Source organism: Rhea americana, unplaced genomic scaffold (genome assembly GCF_003343005.1).
Source record: "Rhea americana isolate MKP2758 unplaced genomic scaffold, rheAme1 scaffold_89, whole genome shotgun sequence".
Lineage (NCBI taxonomy): Eukaryota > Metazoa > Chordata > Aves > Rheiformes > Rheidae > Rhea > Rhea americana.
The window spans coordinates 1,443,309-1,465,627 of record NW_028187077.1 but is presented as its reverse complement, the minus strand read 5'-3'; the positions used below and the strand labels follow the sequence as shown (position 1 = coordinate 1,465,627).

At 41.3% G+C, this 22,319-nt stretch overlaps 1 protein-coding gene across 7 annotated transcripts in view; it reads left to right on the top strand.

Moving 5' to 3' along the window:
* BBS12 (Bardet-Biedl syndrome 12) overlaps nucleotides 1–22,319 on the top strand; it is a 114,320-nt gene that overhangs the window by 69,003 nt on the left and 22,998 nt on the right. For 6 of the 7 annotated variants that reach the window (XM_085323931.1, XM_085323928.1, XM_085323930.1 and 3 more), the window contains 5 exons: nucleotides 4,170–4,374; nucleotides 4,925–5,037; nucleotides 13,377–13,551; nucleotides 16,589–16,741; nucleotides 17,140–17,271. The gene's annotated coding sequence lies outside the window, so the exon portion shown is untranslated. The remainder of the gene's footprint in view (nucleotides 1–4,169; nucleotides 4,375–4,924; nucleotides 5,038–13,376; nucleotides 13,552–16,588; nucleotides 16,742–17,139; nucleotides 17,272–22,319) is intronic. The other variant, XM_085323929.1, reaches the window with a different exon arrangement.

Below are 22,319 nucleotides of genomic sequence, written 5' to 3'. Positions count from 1 at the left end.
GCCCAATGCTGTGGTGAGCAGTATTTCRTTATGCATATGTCATAGTTTTATTTGCTAGGGCCAGTGTTTCTTTTTAGCATCATACGAGAAAAGCAATGTGTCTCAGAGATGAGGAAAACTCTGTTTTATCAAAAAGGCCAAAGGTTGTTCAAAGTACAATGCTATACAGAAAGGAAGCAGAGAAACAAACTCCTACTATGTAGGAGCTCTGCTTGCATAAGGAAGAATAAGATCCCCTCAGGCTTACTCAGGAGAAAAACTACTGATTTCAGTGGGATCAAGGCTGAATGAAGTCGGTGTGACCAGGCATAAGCACATGCACACAGAGTACCTGGGGCAACCCACTTGCCTGGCAGGGTCCAGGTCTGGGTACGRTACAGAGCAATGTTCAACCTATGGACATACCCAAGGATGGGAAATTAAAAGTGGCATTTCTGTTCCTGCCCTCTCCATCAGCTTTACTGGCTCAGTGCTTAGCTAAATTTCTAATATATGTCAAAGAATGCTCCCACATCCACCTAAATACCCCCCCCCCCCAAAATTAATGTATTGCCTGTATTAATTTTGTGGAGGGTGATGCCTGGAAGAATTTCAGAACAAGTCCTTCAGTTACATTCCTTTACTAAAGTAACTTAAGCAAAATTCACTGTTAGATTTCATAAGTAGGCCCTGCACAGTGTGTACTCACTGCATGAGTGGCAGAGCACCGGAACGGGTTGCCCAGAGAGGTTGCAGAGTCTCCTTCTCTGGAGATACTCAAAGCGCGTCTGGACGCGATCTTGTGCAATGTGCTGTAGGTGACCCTGCTTGAGTAGGGCGGGTTGGAGTAGATGATCTTCAGAGGTCCCTTCCAACCTCAACCATTCTGTGATTCTGTGATTGTCTTAGGGACCAAATAACTTAGGATTCAAACTGCTAACAGTTTTATGTATGTGAGTGGCTGAAAAAGTTAATCTATAATATTATGAAAAAGAAAATGTGTACAACAAAATAAACTGTACTTAATCCAGAGTTATTTTTATATATTTTCAAGAAAGTTTGCTTAAGTTGTGGTCTATATTTCAAAAGTAGCTTTAGAAATAAACTGGACATCGCAGTTCTAGTTTATCTGGAATCTGGACATCTAGATTTCTAGTTATTATTGAGAAAAGTATAGAGGTCTGGCAAAATATTGATGAAATAGAGTGTCCAACAGTGTCCTTTATTTTAAAGTCTTATATAACCTTAGTCATTAATATGACTGCTAGCTCTACCTGTAATAACAGGCTATTGTGGTGCAGTGGTAAAAATACTGTATTCAGATTTTTTTTCTCCGATTACCCACAAAAATGAGTGAGTGATAAAGAACAAGATTTGGCAAATGGCTCCTTTTGGAGCAGCCAAGACTGCCTGGTCCTCTCCAAGGAGTATGTTTCTTGCTATCTGGATCAAATCTCTTAACAAGATCTTTGCTCTGAGCTGATTTCTAGAATATGTARTAATAGTTGTAAAATGCTAAAATGGAAAATGAATGTTACAGTAAATGTATAGGTTGTATTGTAATCACAAAGACAAGTATCGGAACCCAAGTGAGGAAGATGGAAGAAAGGGTTGAGGCTGCTCTGCACAGATTTATTGCCAGGGTTTTGTTAATCAAGAGAGGAAAGAGAAATTGCTGTTAGTAGACACCGCACCGTCTGGTACTGTGCTGAAATACCCTTCATCAGTATAGCTCATTCTAGCTATGAAAGGGGTTTAATTCTTGCTGGTGAAAGAATTTGATTATAGATCATCAGTCTGCTATTGGAACAACAAAGCTATGCCAGCAAATCCTTTAAGTATAAATATGCCCACATTCTTCTACTGTTACTTAAGAATGAGCTGCCTGAATTACAACTGGGGAGACTAGATAAAATTTCACTATGACCAATGCTATCAAAATCTCCATCTAGATTTTTTATTACTGATCTTAACAGAAAACACAAGGGAAAAATGTCACTAGGTTCCTTTCTTACACCTGCACTGCAGAAGTACATAAAGCATGGTTATGCAGGGTCACTGAACACCCAGAGTATATGCATGACTAACTCCAATGTTTTTTAAAGCACTAAGCTCTTTCCCACAATGATTATTGATTTTTTCTGATCATATAAACCATGTTATTTCCCTTCTGGCAGGGAGAGAGTCTGGAAGTTCTGATTGCTAATCCATTATTCAGTAAGGATTAGTTGCATCTCCCAGTGGGAACAACTTTACCAAGTCATTTTCCCATCATGTACCTAGAAAGAGGTTAGTATTYAGCTCTGTACCTGAATAGAGAACCTAAGTTATGAACTGGATTTTCACCGCTGCACCTAAGTAGAGGAATTAAATACCCTCCTGTTAGTCAAACTGAGAAAAGAGCTTTTTACCATACTAGAAGTACAAAATTTGGATATTACAATCTGTATCTCCAAATATTATTATTCATTTAACTTAATTGCAGCATTCTTTTATGCCCAGTTGCAAGTATTCATATTGCATCTGTTCTGTGCCCAGATTATTAGTCTATTGCAACTRCGCCTTGAGGCTGTGAAAACCTCGGATTTGTTTTTCTACTCATGCAGTGGCAATTGACCCTTCTGTTACTGGTGTATTTGAAGACAAGATGTGTTTGTGGCATGAAGGACAGGTCTTCAGTGCCACACAAACACCTGTTTCATAACATACAGTATATACCTAATGCCAGCAGTTACACAGTCTTCCCTCTCATCTTGTGGACAAGTTGTCATGTCTGCGCTGTGGGAAGTATTGCAGCTCCCTGTACCGGCAGGGCAACTTGCGCATTGCCTGCTCTGCCTGAGGGCTGATGCTCCACCGAGGATTTTCCTCCTRCCAGCCTTCAAACTGTAGCTGTCCCTTTTCCCCAGGGCATAGAGACGCTGCCAGCTGAGGCATGCCAACAGTCTGCTAATTAGGAAGCCACCAGGCAAAAACTGCCCTTAGAGATCAGAGGTGACAGATCTGCACAAAAGAAAGGAGTTAGAGTGAAGACCTCTGCCGCCTTATTCTCCTCACTGTCACCAGGAGCGTATTCCAGTCTTCCTGTGCTGACACCACACTCCCCCCATTGATAATAAAAGGCAGTTTATGTTCCATTGACTTCAGCCCTGTAAGCTGATGTAATGCCTTTGCAATCATCTCAGCAATGTTAAATYAAGTAATTTCCCACGTGCTTGCGAAAAAATGACATGCTGAATAGGAAAACATATTAGACTATTGCTAAACTAAAGAAAGATACTTGGAAAACATATGCTCATGTTAATATGACCTGAATAATTCTGGATAGCTTACTATGAAAGAATGGAAAGTAGTCTGACTTTGTTACCCTTATTAACCACCAGATTTGTCTAATAGTGGAACTGAAGTAACAAGTCATTTATATGAAAAGGGCTCATGCTTAAAAAGTAAAAATAAGAAATGCTATTTGTGTCCTTAGTGAATGTAATAGACTTTTCTTCTGAAGAAAAACCTTGGTCTGTGAAAATATGTCAGTCTGAACTGTGTAGAGGTCAAAATATATATTTGAAAACTAATATTTTCTATTTCCTTTTTATTCAACTTCCTGTATGCTGAGCCCAGGTTGTTTATTCTTCTGAATGATGCAATGGGTTAACGGATAGTATGTGGGTTATCGGTAAGGAAATCTGAAGGTACAAGGACCATAACAGTACCTTATGTTTCACTTTGATTAAACTGGTGGAATTCCGTGTAAATGGAAAATTATGAAGGCGTATAGCCTTCGTTTAATTGAAAGGATACAGTGGGAAGTAATTAAAAACATAAAGCACCCTGTTCTTTCTTAAAAATTATCAAATGCCTTGAAGTCTTTCAACTCAAAATCCGTGCAGTCTTTGTACAAAAGATAAAACACATGCTTAGTTCATCCCAGCAAAGGCTGAAACTGGTGAGATGTAARGGCTCAGGGGCAGGATTTATTTATGAACTGAGAAAAGACAGAAGGAGGTGACCATTTTCTACTTTAGCAGTTGTGGCTGAATTTCCTTCTGTAGACATCTTTCTACAACAAGCAACCTCTTGCATGAGAAAGCTCTTTACTTGCTTTTGAAACCCAAGTAAATTAAGGATGTTTTAAATCAAATAGTTTATTTTTGAAGTAGCTCCGTTTTTTTTTCTTTTCTCCTTTACAGAAAGTATGCAGCAATGCAGGGCAAGCTCAGTTTACTACCTTCAGAAGTAAAGAGTTGGTGCTCAGGGATGCTGCTATCTGCCCCCTGAGTCCAGTAGCTTCAACGCATGTGCTGCGTGCACACGAGAGCATGGCAGAGCATCCCTCGGGGACACCTGCACCGGGCATCATCCAGACCCTCTCTCTGCTCAGGCTACTCCCTCTAGGTGAGCTGCACCCTGCCCTGAAAGCAGCTTGCATGCCTAAGGACAAGCCTAAGGACAGGCAGGCAGGCATACCTGCAATAGGCTCACTCTGCTAGTTACGTTCACCATCCTACAACTTCATGATTCTGAATTATGTACTGATATTAGGAACACGCCCTTCATATCTTCATATCTTATGCAAAAATAGTTATTATTGTCTATGGACAGCAAGTAGGAGATTTTCTGAGGTGGGTCTGATATTCGCTGTGGTTTGTTTAACTGCTGTTGCTTGAGTAAAGATCAATAGTAAAGTTTCTATAAAAAGGCAGGGAGGGTATATAGTTGGTTTACCCCACCTTAATACTGTGTGTTGGTGTTTTGAAACCAGGGTGGGGCAGTTTATATTTTGATAGACCATTATCTAGGAGGGAAGCAAATAACCTGAAACTTCTACTTTTCAAGTGCCAGTGATCTGAACGTTGTTTTGTTCCTCAYCAACGATAACGTTGCTTATATGCTGCAGCACTGTGTGAGGGTAGCTGGGAGCTTACAAGAGTCATTTATGCTGCAGGCTTCTGATGGTCATTGGATGTGACTCAGGATGGAGTCATCAAGTGTGGAGCAGCACCGAGTATCATGCTTTGTCCGAGATATTTTCTCCATATACTCCATATTCCTGAGCAGGTCAGTAAGCAATCCTAGTAAATCCCACACAGAGCAGTAAATGAGCAGCAGRAGGTTTAAAAGTAGGTAGCAGGTAAATCTTGCACAGGCTGCTTATAATCATTGCTGCTTTATGCTCTGGGACTTCCTAAGGCCCCTCAGTTACGTAGGGTGAGCCTTTTGTGCCACTCTTCTGTTCTGCCAGAGAGGGAAATGACCTCTCTTCCTTGATGAGGAGTACTGAGTGAAAAATTTTAMAGAAGAGCCCCGGTTTTACTATTCACATAGGCAGTCTTTTGTAAGACTACAGATCAGACCTCAATGAACTGCACTTGGTCTAGGACATGGAAACAGGGAAGGGTAGCCTCCAGCCTCCTTTCCAGAAGCTCTGGCACTGAYACAGGGCTCAGCCTAGCTTTCAATATACCATACAGCAGAATAAGCAGGGTTCTGAATTACGTTAGCTGCAGCAATCCTCTAGGCAGTATTGCACTGCAAAGGAAGAGTGGAACCAAGCCTGCTCTGACTCCCATTCTCAAGTAGCTCACACACTTCACTGTGCTGATTGCACATAGTCCACAAATGTCTCTGCAAGCTCTTTACATGGCCAGAATCAATGAGTTTTGCRCCAGCCTCCCAGCGTTTGGCTTGGAGTAATGTAGATAACCACATCAGTGGAAGAAAAGCAAACAAGATATCCCACTGGTTAAATAATCCTCAGCTGTCTGACTGGAGACCTGAACATCCACTGTATTAATTTTTGCTAAATGCAGTATACATTAACTGTTTACTGAACATTTTTGTCAGAAGTTTATACACTGAGAGGTTTGACGAAGAGCAAAAATATGAGTGACAACAAAGCCACTCTCCAGACTCTGTCAATTGCTAAGTTGGCTGCTCACATGTGGGGAAAAATGGAAATACTGAATCTCACACACTTTCTTTTGATACTGCTGTGGCTGCTTAGGATAAGGATACATCACTGGAAATACTTGCATGGTAGGATAGGACTGGAGAGGACCTTGAGAAGACACTTCCTCTTCCCCGATCCATATTTGATATACCTTTCCTCTGTTTAATAAATGGCAAGAACAGACAATCTAAAGTGAGAAGCAGGGCTCACAGCTATCTGGACGATGCAGGAATGTACTACATGCTAACTCCTCAGTGGAGGAAACAGAGGAAACAAGGGCTGCCCTGTGCCTTTCCCATGCACCCTGCTCCAAAGCCTGCAAGTGCACTTAGTATCAAGGTGATCACATTATAAAGGGTTAGAGGGAAAGAAAAGAGCTATAGGTTAAGATATAAGGAGACTTTTCTGACAGGAGGAAGAGATGTCTTGATCCTTTTTTGTCTTGATGTCTTTTTGGAGAGCACCTCTTCTTTTCTCTCCCTGCAGTTTTCTTACCCCCTCCCCCAGCTTTCCTTCATCATTTTCTGCTCTCCCATGTATGAAGAGGACATTTTTCTTTTGCTTTCTTATTCTTGCACAGGCAGCACCCTGGGCACCTTCCCCCAACAAACAGGTGGGTCTCCTTTTTTGGGTTATGTGAGGCGGCAGTCCCTTGCTGGGGAGCACTGTGGCTGAGATGACGTCTTCCATGATTGCAGACATGATCTTCTCCATGCTGGGTCTCACCAGCCAAGATAAAAACAACAGCTGAGGGTCTGAGGTTGATAAAGCACATCTGAGGTGCTTTATCACCTTAATGTGTGGTTGAGAGAGGTGAAGATGTGGTTATAATGGGTGTTTTAGAGAAGGCAAGGTGACACCAGAGAGGCAAAGCAGTGTCCCACATCCTTTGTGTCTGGAAAAACAGCATCATGACCTGGGAGATAGTTGCCAATGGGAGCTGATGCCTGGACTTGATGACCAAAGAGGTACTTCAAAATTTGAGCTCCTCAGTAAGATTTGCAAGCCAGCAGGGGCTGAGGCGACCGCAGAGCAGGGAAGAGGGGCTGAGGGCCTAGCAGCCAGGGGGCATAAATGCTGGGGCTTGCCAGCCCCTGTCCTTCCCACAGGCTCCTGGCTGGCATCATCTACTTGCCTCCAGCTGGGCACACTGGCTGCCTGTCCAGGAGACATCATGTCTCGCTCCCTGTGTCCGTCCCTCTTCTCTGCACCTCCACGAAGAAGTCTGGGCAGAGGTGCCAGTACCCAGTACCTTTGGCAATGACCACTGCACCAGAGGTGCCAACCTGCCCTCTTTTCCTTCCTACCCTTCCTTGCAAATTTAATTCTCCTGGGATGACTTCACCAAATAAATCAGTTTACGCAAGGCTCTGAGAAATAAGCATACAGGCAATATTTTTCTCCTAAATTCATAGATGGGAAGCATCTAAGTGACTTCAGTGCCYAGCGCATACCTCCTGTTGCAAGAAGCGGGACCTGTAGGTACTCGGCACTGGTAGAAACCTCTRTAGCATTAGTCATAGCTAGTGACTGCCCGCACTGGCTGTCCAGCTGTCTGAGCAAGAAAAATCGTGGTTTTATTTCAACTTCCTTGCTAAGAATCTCAGAGCCAAGCTTCCCCATTTGGGGCAAGGCATATGCTCCCAAACCTAACTTACTTCTTTAATTAGCTGTTATTTGAGCACCTTTGTTTCATCCTTGGCTTTGTGTTCATATCCCCGCTGTCTTTGGCCCGGTGACGACGACGTCAGCCCCGGGCGCTCCCACAGCGTTACGCACTGCCTCCCTGGCCTCGCCGCATCCTCAACCGCCGCTTCCTCCCCTCTCGCCCCAGCTCCTGCCGCCCCGGTACGTCTGTCACGTCACCAGCCGGCTGCTGCAGCAGAAGCAGCGTGCCGGCCCCGCAAGCCCTGCGCCTCTCTGCCGGCTCCGCCTGACGGCTACCAAATGGCTCCCCGGTGCCTCGCTGCTCTTCAAAGCCCATGTCTTCCAGTTTCTCCTTTTCAGCTAGCGCTGACTACTTCYGTCATCTTTCCTTCTGTTTTAAAAGGTTGGGCTTTCTTTGTCTTGAGAAAGTCTTTTTTGTACAACTGTACCTCACTGATTCTCAACTTACTGCTAAATCTCAGCTGGAAAATGTTTCTTCCTTTCCCCAGTCTTCTTTTTTTTTTCCCCTTCTGCTGGGACTGATTGATTTAACTTGCTACTATTCTACGCTTCCAACATTGTTCAAAAGATATTACAGAAAACAAAGTTGTATTGAAAGAGAAAACAATTTCAGCATAGGATGAATCACCCTTTCTTCAACCTCCAGCTAAAAATAAAAAAAGATGATGCAGTGTAGAAAGTCTGTATGGGGTTTCTCACATTCATATCCTGGTTTATTATCTGTGAGGCAGTTTTGTGGCTGTCATTCTGGCATCATGTGCCACGATGTGGTATCAGTTTACTTTAAAATGGCATAACAGTTTTATTGATTCATTCTGGGAGATGGCTTTATTTTGTTGATAAATTTGAAGGCTACTTTGGCTTAATTCATCAAGAATTCAGAGCATATCTTATATTTCAGACTACAGAGTATTTTAGAAAAATCTAAGTAAATACATAATAAAATATAACAAGTAACACAATAAAAATATAGCAATATGAAAACCAGTGAAAGAAAATCCTTATTTACAAAATATAGTATCAACCTGTGGAAGATTTGCCTCAGTATAGGATATACTGGTTCAAAGTAATTAAGCATGCTGATAAGGTCAACTATGGTTAAATTAGATAAACTAGATAAAAATAAACCATTCAGACCTTTGGGGCTGTTCATGCTCCCTCTGCTGGGCTCTCATCTGATTTTCAGTTCCATCAGGCCAGATCCAGGCTTGCATTTCCCTTGGCCTGGGTAAATACTGTGTGTGTGTGTGTGTACGTGTGTATATTTTATTTTTAAATATTTTGTATCACAATAACAGGTTTTGTCACACAGCTATCTGATGGAGCAAGAATAAGGCATATCAACGAGGCAGTAAGTTCACAACAAGTTGTGCCTAATTTAAAAAATAAAAGCTGTAAGTACAGTATTTAAATACTCTTTRTCTTGCATTTCTCCACGGATTATTTTTTCAAATTATTCCCCCAAAAAGGCTAAGTAGCTAAGTATTGCTACAACATGTGAGCAAAGGAACTGCAAAGTGATGTATGCCTCCTCCTTAGCCCTGCAGCAGCCACTAGCCACCGCAGCGCATTTCCTGCAGGCTCAGCCCGGAGTGTGGCACACGTCTCATCTGCCAGCCTCCAGGCCGTGCAGCTTAGTGCAGCATCGGGTGACTTCAGGAGGAGATATGATTTAAGAGGGTGAAAAAAAGTTAGCAAAGTGAGGACTGCTGTGAAGACCTATCGCTTATGAGGCACCATAGGTATGTGCGTGCTGTGGATTACAGGAAAGAGGGCACACAAGGTCGGATGGCCTAGCTCGTTGATGAGCTGTGTCAGGTGGAAATTCAGCTGCTTTATGGTGAAACCTTTGTATGAATAACTTTTGATTGATACTTGTGAAGTTGGTGGGAGGGGGAAATAGGAGGAGGCAGCACTGAGTGTGGCCAGGAACATGCTGTTGCAAGGCAAACCTTCCCTGTTGGCAAAGACACAAGAGCAGCAAAGGTGTACAAAGAGATTTGCACATGCACATAAAATGTATGCATTGGCAATTTCCTCRGATAGTCTTTGTTAGGACTGTTAGTCAATAAAACTGCCTTTTAACCTCATTTTCACAGTCTATACACTTTGAATTACTTGTTATGTACCTATCAACCAAATTCCAGGTATAGACTTTTCAAAAATATTCTTCTTAGTGTACTGTAAGTAGCCTTATTTATATGTAAAAAAAAAAATCCCTCGATTATGGCTGAATTTCAAGCTGAATATATCACAGAGAGAATACTAGCTATGCATTTTTAAATGTCTTTGCAGTTTTCCAGTTCTGTGAGATCTCACACCAGTGAACTACCAGCCCTTAGTGGGAGAAAGAGGAGCCTCAATCCCATTTTAGAATGCAGTGCTACTTCGGAAGCTTTTGCCAGGCTTATGTGTAAGAAAGTGAATTTTAATTGTGAGCATAGCTTAGACTATGGTCAGCTTGAAAACTGTGTCAGCTACTTCCAGAGAAAGTGAGGACTGTCAGGAAGATGAAACACCGAATGCTGCTTGGTATTTCATGGGTATCCTGTTTTTGCCATGAAGAGATACAGCACGGTCAGACAAGTGTTTGCCGTTACAGCCCTTCATTGAGCTATAGTAACCTCATGTGTGAACACTCCTGATTTGTTTCAATGCAAAATACATCGGATAACTTTAGCTGCACACCCAGGTGCTATGTCTCGGCTGATGAGTGCTTGCCATGATTGACATCTTCCTCTTTGCTCTTTGGCCACTATTTAAGATAGGTAGCTGGATCTTTGGTTAGATTTGCTGTGACCATTCTCATATGTAGGTTATACTGAAATGGTAGCTTCAAGTGAGGCATAGTAATATGTTAAACATCTCGAACTATACTGCATATGCTCCTCCAGTGCCACCTCGATCTGTGATGATCTCTGTAGTGATGGCTGAAGGTTGGCCAGTCGGGTGGGAAATCTGTTCTGCAGAGAAGGGCTGTGTCAGAGCTGAGATTTCTGTCCTGAAACTGATACCCAAGGCTTCCCATAATGGCACCATTTCTGTTTAGATAGATACTGATACTGCATCTTATCGTCAACTACTATCATTTCTCAAATATTATAGCCAAATTTTCAAACTTTAATTTCCCAAGTAATTTTGTGTATCTGTCTGTTGCATTCTGATTTAATGTCTAAACTAAATGCATTAGTGCTACTCCTGGGATGGGTATTTCAAGGTACCCTTAGGAGGTGGCATGTATATTCAGCGGAGAGCGACAGAGCCCAGGAAAATAATACACTAAAATAGCCTTAGACAGCAAACTTCAGATCTATTTATTATACTGTAAGACAGAAAAAGTCATAGATCTGATTTGTTACACAGAAGAGTGAACTAGTATATTTTGTTCTGGAACATTTGCTGTCAGATTGGAGATGGATATACTGCAGAAAGTTCAAAACCAGTAATAACAGCAATAATTATACAGCCTGAAAACAAATAGGGTGATGTTTCATAGAGGCTTCCACTCAGGTTCAGTCAGATTGACAAGATACAGCTTCACCTAACAAACCTTGATTCACTTGCATCCATAGGTCATCTCAGCTTCTCTAACACAGAACTGCAGTTTCTGCCTGAGTGATAGCAGTTTTCCACATTCATGTCTGTGCCCCCTTCCAAGTGGCAGGAGACCTAGGAGTATCCACAAGCTGATAATAAACACCTCTCCATTTACATGTATCAAAACCGGCATCTTCAGAAACCCCACTGGGGTTTGTGGTCACGCATGCTGACACCTGGGCACACACTGGCATCATTTTGTTCTCTGTCAGTGTTTTCAAAATGCAAAGGTCAGTGGATGAACTTGTGCTGCTTGTGAAAGCAGGAGCATGGGAACGTTCACAMATCATCTTTATAGGTGCCTAGGCAGTATCTTTTGCTTAGAGATTTACCCCTTTAGCAGCAAATGGTGGATATGCTATGACTAAGTCTGAACACTATACTACTGTCATGAATATTAAGCATGGGAACAGCAATGAAGCAGTGATTTTAAAAGAACATTTATGATTAAGACAATATAATGAGGGATTTAATTAAAGGCGTTTTGTTTTAATGAAATAAAATATGAAAATCTCTTTTGTTTGGCATTTTGCAATCTCATATGCAAGTAGCAGCATCTTTTTATTCTAGCTCTGATTTGCTCACAAATTTGAATTTCTGAGGATAAAATTTGCTTATCAATGTATGGGTGGGCATTTTGCAAATTTGGCCTTAACTATRGGCAATGATGAACTTGCCCACAAAAGCAGTGTTTAGCCACCAGAAAGTCTTGCAGAAGCAAGTAAATCCCATATACCAAATAAATCAAAAGACACCACAAATTCTCATTAAGGATTGCCTTAAAAATTATATTATCTAATGCAAATGTTTTCTTCCTGAAAACCTTGATTGCTTGGGTACTATTTCCACAACTGGAAATACAATAAGAGAGKTTTTTACTTCGTTAGTATAGTAGAAGGTCAAGTTTCACTAAGCAGACTAAGATTCAGAGATTCTCTGCAGTTCTCATTTGAATTAAATAAAACAATTTAATATAAATGAACGTAAAGCTAATATAAATTCATGTTTCTGTGAATTTAAGGCCTGGATAAATTAAAATAAAGAATATTACACTTGCTAAGTAAAAAGAATAGCTGCGCTCACCATAAAATTTGGAAAGTTGCCTTATTCTGTAATATCATCAAATTAATTCCTTTCCTTTGCATACAAAGGGTAGAAGCTTTCATTTCATGCTAATGATTTTTATTAAAAAGTTTGGAATAGTTCGATCTGTGGCTTATCTTTGTAGATTGCTGTGATGCTGCTGTCGATATTACAAGGTTTTACTTTACTGTTTGTTCTTACGGCTGTACCCGTTGTTCCAAATGATGCCTATTCCTTGGTCGACTGTTGTAGCAATTACAAAGATTTCTGTGATTAGTTTTGGTACTCAGTATCTAAGCAGTTGGACGAAGTATGAGAAAAGACTGGCTTGTGATTTATACGTGGTAATAAAAAATGAGAGGGAAAGCAGAAGACAGCCAAATAAATGCCAACCATGTTATTTGCCCTAAGGAACGAGCCAGACGATTGGATAGATTCATAAATTTTGCAGAAAAGTGTTGAAGAAAAATATCTTTATCCGCATACTTGTGGAGTAACATTAAACATGGCCAATCTTACCAAGTTTCACAATGAATAGTAAGTGGGAACTGAAAAAAACAAACTGTTGCCCAAACATTGTTACCGTAAATGTAAAGGAAAAGAAACACTGTAGGTGGGGATAGTAGTTCTGAGCCATTCCTTTGGTGTCTCATATGTAACTGTCCCAAAAAACCCCAATAGGACTTCACCGTTAGAAATCTCCCGTTCTGCAGACTGTCTGTTCTTGCCTCATTGGCCACAACCCCAAAGCACCTCTGATGACAAAATAAAAATATCATTTGACGTATTTCACATTTCCATTTCTGTTTAGTGATCTTTTTTCCTCCTGTCTGCGGTTGCTTAACCTTAATCCAGTCATTCAGGTGAGAACAGAGAAAACCGGAAACAAATCTATGTTTTTCCTTGCCGCATGTTGAGACACGACACAGGCTGCTGTCTTAGCCTGGTCAGAGAAGGACTCAGAGGCTTTGAACCCAAAATGTTCTTAATAAACAAAATGATATTCTGAATTTGACTCAGTGATACTGAAGTCTTCAGCCAAAGGCAGCCTGTTGACAGACTGGCCGCTGAGAATAGTGACTGCTGGATTTTCCCCTAGGTACGGCTTTTGAGCAATGGAGGAAATCGTAGGGAAGCACCATTTTGATGCCAAAGTCTAGAAGCTGCAACGCAACCGATGATCAGCCCTACGYTTTACACAGTCTTCCTTTCCGGGTTGGACGTCAGACACGTTTAGGCCTTTCTATCTGCAAGCTGTTCAGCTGCTGCAAAAGGTCAGTCTTAGTGGCACAGGGASTGAAGAGGCATGTTTTAATCTAAAAGCCCAGCTGATGTTTCCAGCCCACAGGCTGGCTTTGTAGCACTGACAGCTATGAATTAGGTGACTCAGTCCTGCGTCATTCCAGTTAGTCAGAAAACAATGATGATGGTGGGATACAAGGTGGTGCAGCCTCCCGCATCCTCTTCAGCAAGTCAGTGCTTAAACTGACTGCTGCCCCTTTCCTTTCACAACACCCAGACCAGCCTCATTTAGCCTTTGAATGTCCCAAGTGTAAGGATGATCTCTGGGGCAGTGCTTTCAGAAGTAAGTTTTGGAAAATACATGTGAAAATCGTCTGCTTCATTTAGACACCCAAATTTGAGAAACATCACTCTGAAAACCCTGCACTTTAGTGACTTTTTGCTAAGATCTGTGATCTGTGTGGTTCTATAGGTTACCTAGAGTAAGAAGAGCTGAATTACTATTTTTGAAAATGGGCAAAGTTTGCCGTTTAGGGAGTACTCCACCATGCTGAAGTGTTCAGGCATATATGGGGAGACCATTTGCCTTTGCTTTGAGAGGCATTTCCTTATGGCTGCCCAGTGGCAATGGCCAGGCTGCAAAAGCAGCTGGAGATGATACAGATATTTTTACATGTGGTGTTACTAGTCTGAGGCAAACAGTTTTGGGAGGCTGAATACACTGTTCAGCGCAGGTCTGCAGCAGGGCAGTAGCGCCCGAGGAATTCGTGGCACACCCAGCACTATAAGCAACCGCTGCAAGCCACAGCTGAAGAGAGCGAATTCAGATTGTTCACGTATTTTTGTATTGTTTCTTTTAGCATCTGTTCAGCCAAAGAGTCAGCTATCTGGTTTTATTTTAGCTTTACTTCAGAAAAGCCAAAGCAGGTTTCCCCATGTCAGCAGATTTCCCCAGCAGTTTGCAGGGGCTTGGGACAGGGGTCATGTTTAACATCTGGGGGGGACATGACAGGTCCCAGGGACTTAGCACAACCAGGAGACTTGTGTGGGCGGCTAAGGACGTCAGATGGGTTTTGGCTACGCATTTCTACTGTTTCATGTTGCGCAGAGTCTGATCGCATATTTATATTGGTCAGAAATGTGAATCATCAAGCATGAAAATACCATATAACTATCTGTGATTACTATTGTTATTAGAAATACACTGCGCCAAAGACTCTAATTCTGTGTGCTAGGTTATAAGAAAAACGGACTCTGTCTTATTTCCACTAGAATTTCACCCAGAGTTAGTCAACTCCAATTAAGAGTACTTATTTTTTCAYAGGTAAGGCAGTGCCTAAGTGCTGAAGCTATAACTCTTACTAGAAGGGGCAGTACCTTTGTATTTACTGGTTGTGGAGGGTTGCTGTAGGTTAAGTCTTTGTATTGATGGTTGGTCAAAGTTGACAAAAGAAGAGGTTCTTAGTTCAGATTTGTATCTGTAGGTGTGACCTTGTAGCTTCCCAAATATAACCCTTTTCTAACTGAATAATGAAGGGGAAAATGCTTTGTTTATGAGGCACGTGAGAGGCAGGGGTTTAGCACTGTGTAATATTAAGTTATGTTACAAAAAGAAAGGTTTAGGAGATTATGAATTATTTTTTCTTATCAGGAATATGCAGAAAGAATTTCCATACTGGAAAAACCCTACCTATAAAGCCTAGAAATTAAATATTTGGAAGAAGTAACTATCAACAGCACAACGATATCTACCTCTCTTTTGGCAACCTACACAAGGAGAATAAAAATGGTTAAATTATATGGGGACCCAACACTCTTAATCCAGAATACATATAGCTGTACATGGAGTTATTCACAAAAATCTGCTCTTCARTGGATTCAGATTCTGCCTTTAGAAATATGTAGAAGGAACATCCACTTAAACATGGGCTAAAGTCTTCCCAAACCTAAACAGATACTCTTTTGTAATCTTAACCTCTTCAGTGTGCACTCTCCTTCCAAATTGCTCATCCATGAAAATGCAAATGTCAGTACAGAAATGAAAGCTTACAAAGGGAAAAAATAATGATCAAACCTATTTGCCTCTATTAATGATTTGAAGAGAAAAGCCCATGTCTGCAGTACTGCATTTCTTTGGTATAGGAAGTACATGGGTCTGCAAAGAGGCTTCTTAGAGTAAAATATTTTCAGCCTACCTACTAGTTTCACCTGTATACTAGCACATCTGTTGGCTTATGATGGCTTTTCTTATTCAGAATTGAAGTGAGACTGACATTAACATTTGTTTACTAYGTATCTCACCAGCCATATGTAACCTTTGCCAAAGTAGCTAATTAGGAAAGAAAAGGAGCAATGCATTCATCAGCTAAGAACACGATTTTTAAGGATGATACAAGATGAAAAACATACACAGGTCACGAACACACATGCTTACTGCAATATTTTATGGTAATCAGAAAATGCTTTTTCATGACAAAAGTTGATAAAAGTAATACATTATATCGCACCAGAAAAAATATAAAAAGAAAATAAATAATATCGGTACACCAAGGTATGAACTCAGAAGGCTCCAGCTGCGGACCAGATACTTCACTGCTTATATTAACTGTGCTTGATTCCTTTAATTTCAAATTTGCAATGTTGGTCTTCAGAATTCCTGAAATTCTCATAAAATGACAGATGTACAGCAGAGGGCTCACAATATATCATATGAAATGAAGAGGAGTTAGTCATTAAAGACCTATTGAGAAAACCTAGCATCACCCTCAAGGAATGTTTTTCTTAGAAGCCCTATGCCTGTTTCAGAGTGATTTATTTTAAGCAAAAAAAGTAGGGCTTCTGTCATTGCTTTTTGCAGGGAAGGCACGTTGGTCTGAAGTGGGSAGTGCAGCTAGTCCCAGCTGAAATGCCCACTGTCACTTCTGCCCAGCGCTTTCAATATACAACTCTCAGGGGCAGAAGGCTTTCATGCCAAACAGCAGAGTGATTATCACTGTCGTTAAAATGTCAGTTACAATAATTGATCCTTTTCTGAGAATAACAATATATGGATATCTCTAATCGTTACAGCTCTTTCATGGAGAGCCTCCAACACTCCAGCCACTGCAACAAGGTTGTTGTGTTTGCCAGAGGTAAAGAGGCACCTGTGCTTGTGTCATGCAAACATCCTCCGACATGGCCAGGTTACGACTGAGAGAGCACCACCTTATCTAGGGGAGCCAGGTGGGCCTTCAGAATTGAAATCAAGACTTTATCCTAATATCCCATTAACAATCCTTCCCTTAATATCCCTAGCATAGGAAGTGGCAGGGTTAGTGGATGAGAAGTCCTGAGAGAGAGCGGCCTGGAGGACAGAGGTGTTGGGTTAGACAAGGATGTTTGGGGGGGGGGATTGTATTTTCTTTTTGGCTGTGTAACTCTCATTTGCAAGCTTATGTTTGTTTGCATGCATGCATTCCTCATCCCACAATTAATTCTGCCCCTGATTTGCTTATATGCCCTCACCTATCCCTAGCCACTCCAGGTGCTCTACGGGTCTCTCATCTTCCATTTCCTCCCCTGGTGAAACCTTACTCACCTGCTGTATCAGGACACTTACAACAGCCCTTTTGCCCGTGCAGGTCCCTGACTCCAACTCATGGGCTGTACATGGTGCTTAGCAAGCCATAAGGACCAAGATTTATCAACTGGGAGTTGGATGTTGCACATTTTCTGGATGTTCAATTTAGCAGGCTTGGGACCTTGATGAAGAGGTGAGTGCTAGCAATGTCAGAAAGGTGTGTCCTGTGCTAAGTATTGCTACAAAATACTGGATGCTCAGAAAGAGTAGGCTCTGAGCATGTAAAACTCGCCAACACTTTTGATTATCTAGCGTGTATTCTCTCTCTGTGCCTCATGTCATGAGTGAAATAGGGGAAACAATGCTGCACTGCTTTTGACTGTTTGAAGGTAAACATGTTAGTATTTGTGAGGAACAAGGAGATTTGATGAGCGCCTCATTAAAAAATATGACGACTCTTTTACATGAACATTTGTTAGATTTACATGGTACAACACATAACAAAAAGAGTGAAAAAGGTCAATAATTTGAGCATTTTTACCTGTCCGTTCCCATGGAAAAATGTATAAGGTCATGTAATTAAATAACTGAACTCAGCAAGGAACTGAATTAACACAGGCAAAAACATTTTTTGCCTTTCTTAACTATGGAAGCTTGACTTCGCACACTTACTCTTCCTGCCTGGCAATGTTCTTGTGCCTCTAGAGAGCTGTTGACTCCATTGAAATCAGATTAATTACCTATCTTGTCCTCGGATTTGGAAGAAAGATTTTTCTTTTCTTTCTTTTTTTTTTTTGACATCAGTTTATAAAAATAAAATGTTATTCTCTCACATAAAACCTATGTTAAGCCATAGCATGATGACGTCTGTCGAAATTGGAAGTATGTTACTAAAGTCTTATATTCTTTCACTCATGACCTTCACAAGGCCTGTTCCAAAATCATAAAAAAGTGTGAGAGCTGGGAGAAATAAATTAAACTGTTCAACTTCTGCAATTCCTGTCAAAGAGTTTTCAGTTTTCATTAACAGCTCCTTTGAACTCACTAAATTGAAACTCAAAAGCATTGTGCTGACTTCTGAGTCCTCCCAGGTCTGGGAGCTCTGAAACAAAAGTTGTTCCATTCAAAGGCAGAAAAAAAATTGCATTCATGGCTTTCATTCATTGCAAAAACAAAACATCCAGATACATTGCTACAGAACTGTCTTTTTAATTACCCAAACAGATTCTGCTCGTACTGAAGTTGTCCTGTTCCATATCTGGATTTTTGTTTTGCAGGCCGTCTGATGTGGAAAGACTGACCTCAGTGACAGCAAAGCCGTAGGCACACTTGTGATATTTACATGCGCAGTCCTTTTTTCTACAAACTCTATTCCCTTGGATTAGGCTTTCACTATTAATCTCTCTTTTCCTCTCATCTTCTCTTGTCTCATACCTAAGAAAATGTTGGTTTTAAGATAGGGACAAACAGGAGGTCCTGAAACAATTTCTGAGAGTTTCACAGTACAAAAACATTTCTGAGCCACAAATATAATCTGTTGGTTGAAACAGATTTGCTCTCCGCCAAAATAATCCCTCAAATGCACTTCTGCAGCCACAATTTCTGACTAAAATAAGTAGCCAACTGTGACTGTGCTAGCTCCAGAATAGTACCAAAAATACCATATTTCTCCTCATTCTATTGCATTTGTCATTATGCCATAGAAGTTGCATTTGGCCACAAGTGCTATGATATGATATATTTATCAGGCATTCATAAACATGTGTACAAACCATTGTATTTTCGGCCAATAAATAGTAAATTTTAATTGAAAGAAGTATTGTGAACAATACAAATATCAATAAAAGAAGAGCATACAGTTATGAGCTGGCATGGTATGCCTTATCTTAGCTCCATGATTTACATACTGTAATTAATTAACATACCTCCTCTGGTCTGCTGGTAAAGAAATTATCAAGGGCTTCCATCTTTTGCTTATTAATAATAAAAGACTTACTTAAATTAAAAAGGAAGTAAAGAGCATTAGTGGAAAATTGACACCAAAACCCACATTATGCTCTATGCCTGCAAACTTCACTAGATATCCAATGAGACTGAGTCACTAGTGCGATAGATGTCAGCTGTTAGGCTGAAAAAGGACTGAGGCTGCATGTCAGTGTTTAAAAGGTCAAACGGAAGGCTTAGCAACCAAAATGAATTCTCCACACAAGTGTGTATTGGTGGCCTGAGCCAATAGATCAGGTGATAGTGTGTAGGTGATAGTGTGTAGTAGCTTTGTGCTTAGTCGTTAAAAATGCTTTCAGCAAAAACTCACTCCCTGTCCCTTTCCTTTAATACATTAAGCTAAACTTTTTATTGCACTTGAGTGGAGATAGCTGTTGGTTTGTTATAGATTAATAATGCAGGAGTGCATGCCACTGAAGGTGCTCAAGAAATAATGAGGTGAATAGTATCAGAAAGTTGCCTCACTTGCTGTCTGATCAAAAGCCAATCCGTGAAGTCATATTATTGCTGTTAGTTTCAGAAAAGCACCATTTACTTGTTGTTTTGCTTGTGCATCTCAGAGTTTTAACATAAACTATAGTATCCTTAAGAAGCCATGGAGGGTGCATTAGCTTCTCATTAGCTCCTATTTGGTCCAGTCTTGTTTTGTGAATGATTCAATGCCAGTCCCTGGGCTAATGTGGTGATGATGTATTTGCAGTTAGTAATTCAGCAGATCAGATTGATCACCTCTCTGCTCTTACCCTGAAGATAGTCTTAATGAGTTGCACCCAAATGCGATGGGCTGAACCTGTTTATACCAGACTCACAGAGTGGGAGAGCTCAACATCTTGCCTTGCTAGCAGGAAAGCACCTTTCCTCCTTCAGGCTGGCAGGCTTGGAGGAAGCCTCTGTTGGGAACCACTCGGCTCCCAAACAGAGGATGAGCCCTTTGCGGGTTTGTAAACTCTTCCAAGAAAAGCAGAGAGGAGTTGGGGCCAGAAGGAAGAGGAAAGTGATGTAAAAATCTCATGAAAAGCCACAACTAGGAGCTCAATCCYAGTGCTTGCCCTGAGAGGAAGGGCTGGGAGCTTGTCTCGGGGCAGACGTGCAAGGCTGAGGAGGCATTGCTGGAGAAGCCTGCCTCAAAGAGGGTCACACAAAATGTGAAAGATGCACCTAAACATGCAGAGAGTATTTCCTGTGTTTAAAGATGGTTTATGCCTTCATGTCATAAAGTTTTCGATATTGTTAGGGATTAGGATTCAGGACATGCTCAAATGACCATGGCACTTCCCCTCCTGTTTTCTCCAGCACTTCCCCTATGTTCCAGTTTTCACTCTGAACCTTGCAGCCTTCCTCCATTGCTCTCTGGTGTGTCTCTCTTGCGACTTGAAGTGATCTTCTGTACTGTTATTCTTCAGCTAAAGTTAAAAATTCATCCAAGTCTCTGTTACAAGACTGTTAAACTTCAGTTTTTAACCTTTGAAAAAAATGAAATTCTCAGAAGTGTCAGAAATTTACCATCAGAAATCACACTGAGTCAGCAGGACTAGTGCTTCTGAGTCTTGTAAATGCTTTTTGAATACTCCTCCAGTGACTGTGACTGTGACTTTGTGCCTTTGGGGGGAAACAGTTTTGAATGCACAGAGTATATAGAAGTACATCTGGAGGTAATTATTGAGTTATAAGAGCAAGGACTCTGAAGAATCCACTTTTATTAAAAACAGCTGGTAGAAAAGGGGGAGTACAGGCAGAAACCAGTAATCAGCCCACTGCTTGTAGTGATAAAAAGTGATGTCCTATTGATACATCGATGTGCATGGGACCTGCTACTTTGTAAGTCCTATTTCTGACAGCTGATGACTATTTTGATTGTAGTTCAAGCAAATGTAAATGAAGGTTAGAATCTTGCTACAGAGTGTATATGTATAAAAAGGGGAAAACTCAAATACAGCTGATCTTGGTATAAATTCAGATTAACACCACTGCCTACATTAGACCGTAATCCCCCAGGATCAAGTAAACATCCTGGTGTCACGTGAAATCACTACACTACTATGGATTCTGCCCTCGCTCGGATCAGGGCTGCCTAGGTCGGCATGCCTTCGCTTGGCTGCCCAGCCCGCCATAGGAAGGGCTTCAATTCAGCCATCTCTTGCCTGAGGCTGGGTGTTACATGAGGTTGCTTTATGTGTGTCTATGCAGAGTTTCTTCCTGTGTCCTTTTTTCAGCTATGCATCACACACAGCCACCAAATCCTCTGCCATAGTAGTCTAATCGGTGGGACACGCGTAAGCACATTGCTCTGATTATACTGGATCCAAACTAAACCAAGTACTTGCTCGCACTGCAGCACCCTGAGGGGTCCATGTAACATCAGTTCAGAAGCTCTTGTGTGTGGTCAGCTTGCCCTATAAAGGACCTGGGTAAAAGCCTCCAGTGTTACTTTAAGCTCACCTGTCTGGAATAACGTGATTCTTAAAACTGGTGCAAATCTGTGCTGCAGAGAAGATGTGAAGAAGTAGTTTACAGTGTAGGAGGAGGTGCAGAATGAGTTGGGGAAGGAGCTGGCCTCACTGAGCTGCAGCTGGTGAGTTGAGTGTGGAGGTGCAAATAGGCCGGGGAGTTGCTGGCTTTGATTTGACCAGCACAGGGTGATAGGGAGCCCTAAGTGAACAAGACATTCTGTGAGGCTTCTGAAATGCAGTGCTGTTGGGAGCAGGAATGATTTTTAAACATTCATATGGTAATGTCATTGAGAAAGGTGTATGGTAGTGGGCTAGCAGAAGTGATACTAATCTGTTTCCTGGGAGAACACTTACAAAGCAACAGCAAAGACAGCTCTATGTTAGTGTGGCTTTGTCCAAGGAAACACACACACAGTTGCTATTTAGCAGTTGGGTGAGCAAAGGGACTGTGACCAAGTAAACAGGAGGAATTGGCAGCCCTGCTTTATATTCCCTCTGCCTTGCCAAAAGCACAGTAATTTCTTGATGTGATACCTCTCTGCAGTTTGCTATGGTAAGTTTTTCTCAAGGCACACTAGTACACCATATATGAGTTACATGTAATTCATAGAATCATAGATTTTTCTCTTTTTTTATATACTTAACAAAGGTATGTATATTCTTTTACCTTAAGTCTAATCTCCTTTATATCAGTAGAATCATAGAATGGTAAGATTGGAAGGGACCTCTGGAGATCATCTAGTCCAACCCTCAGCATAGTCCCATATGGGGATTGAACCCGCAACCT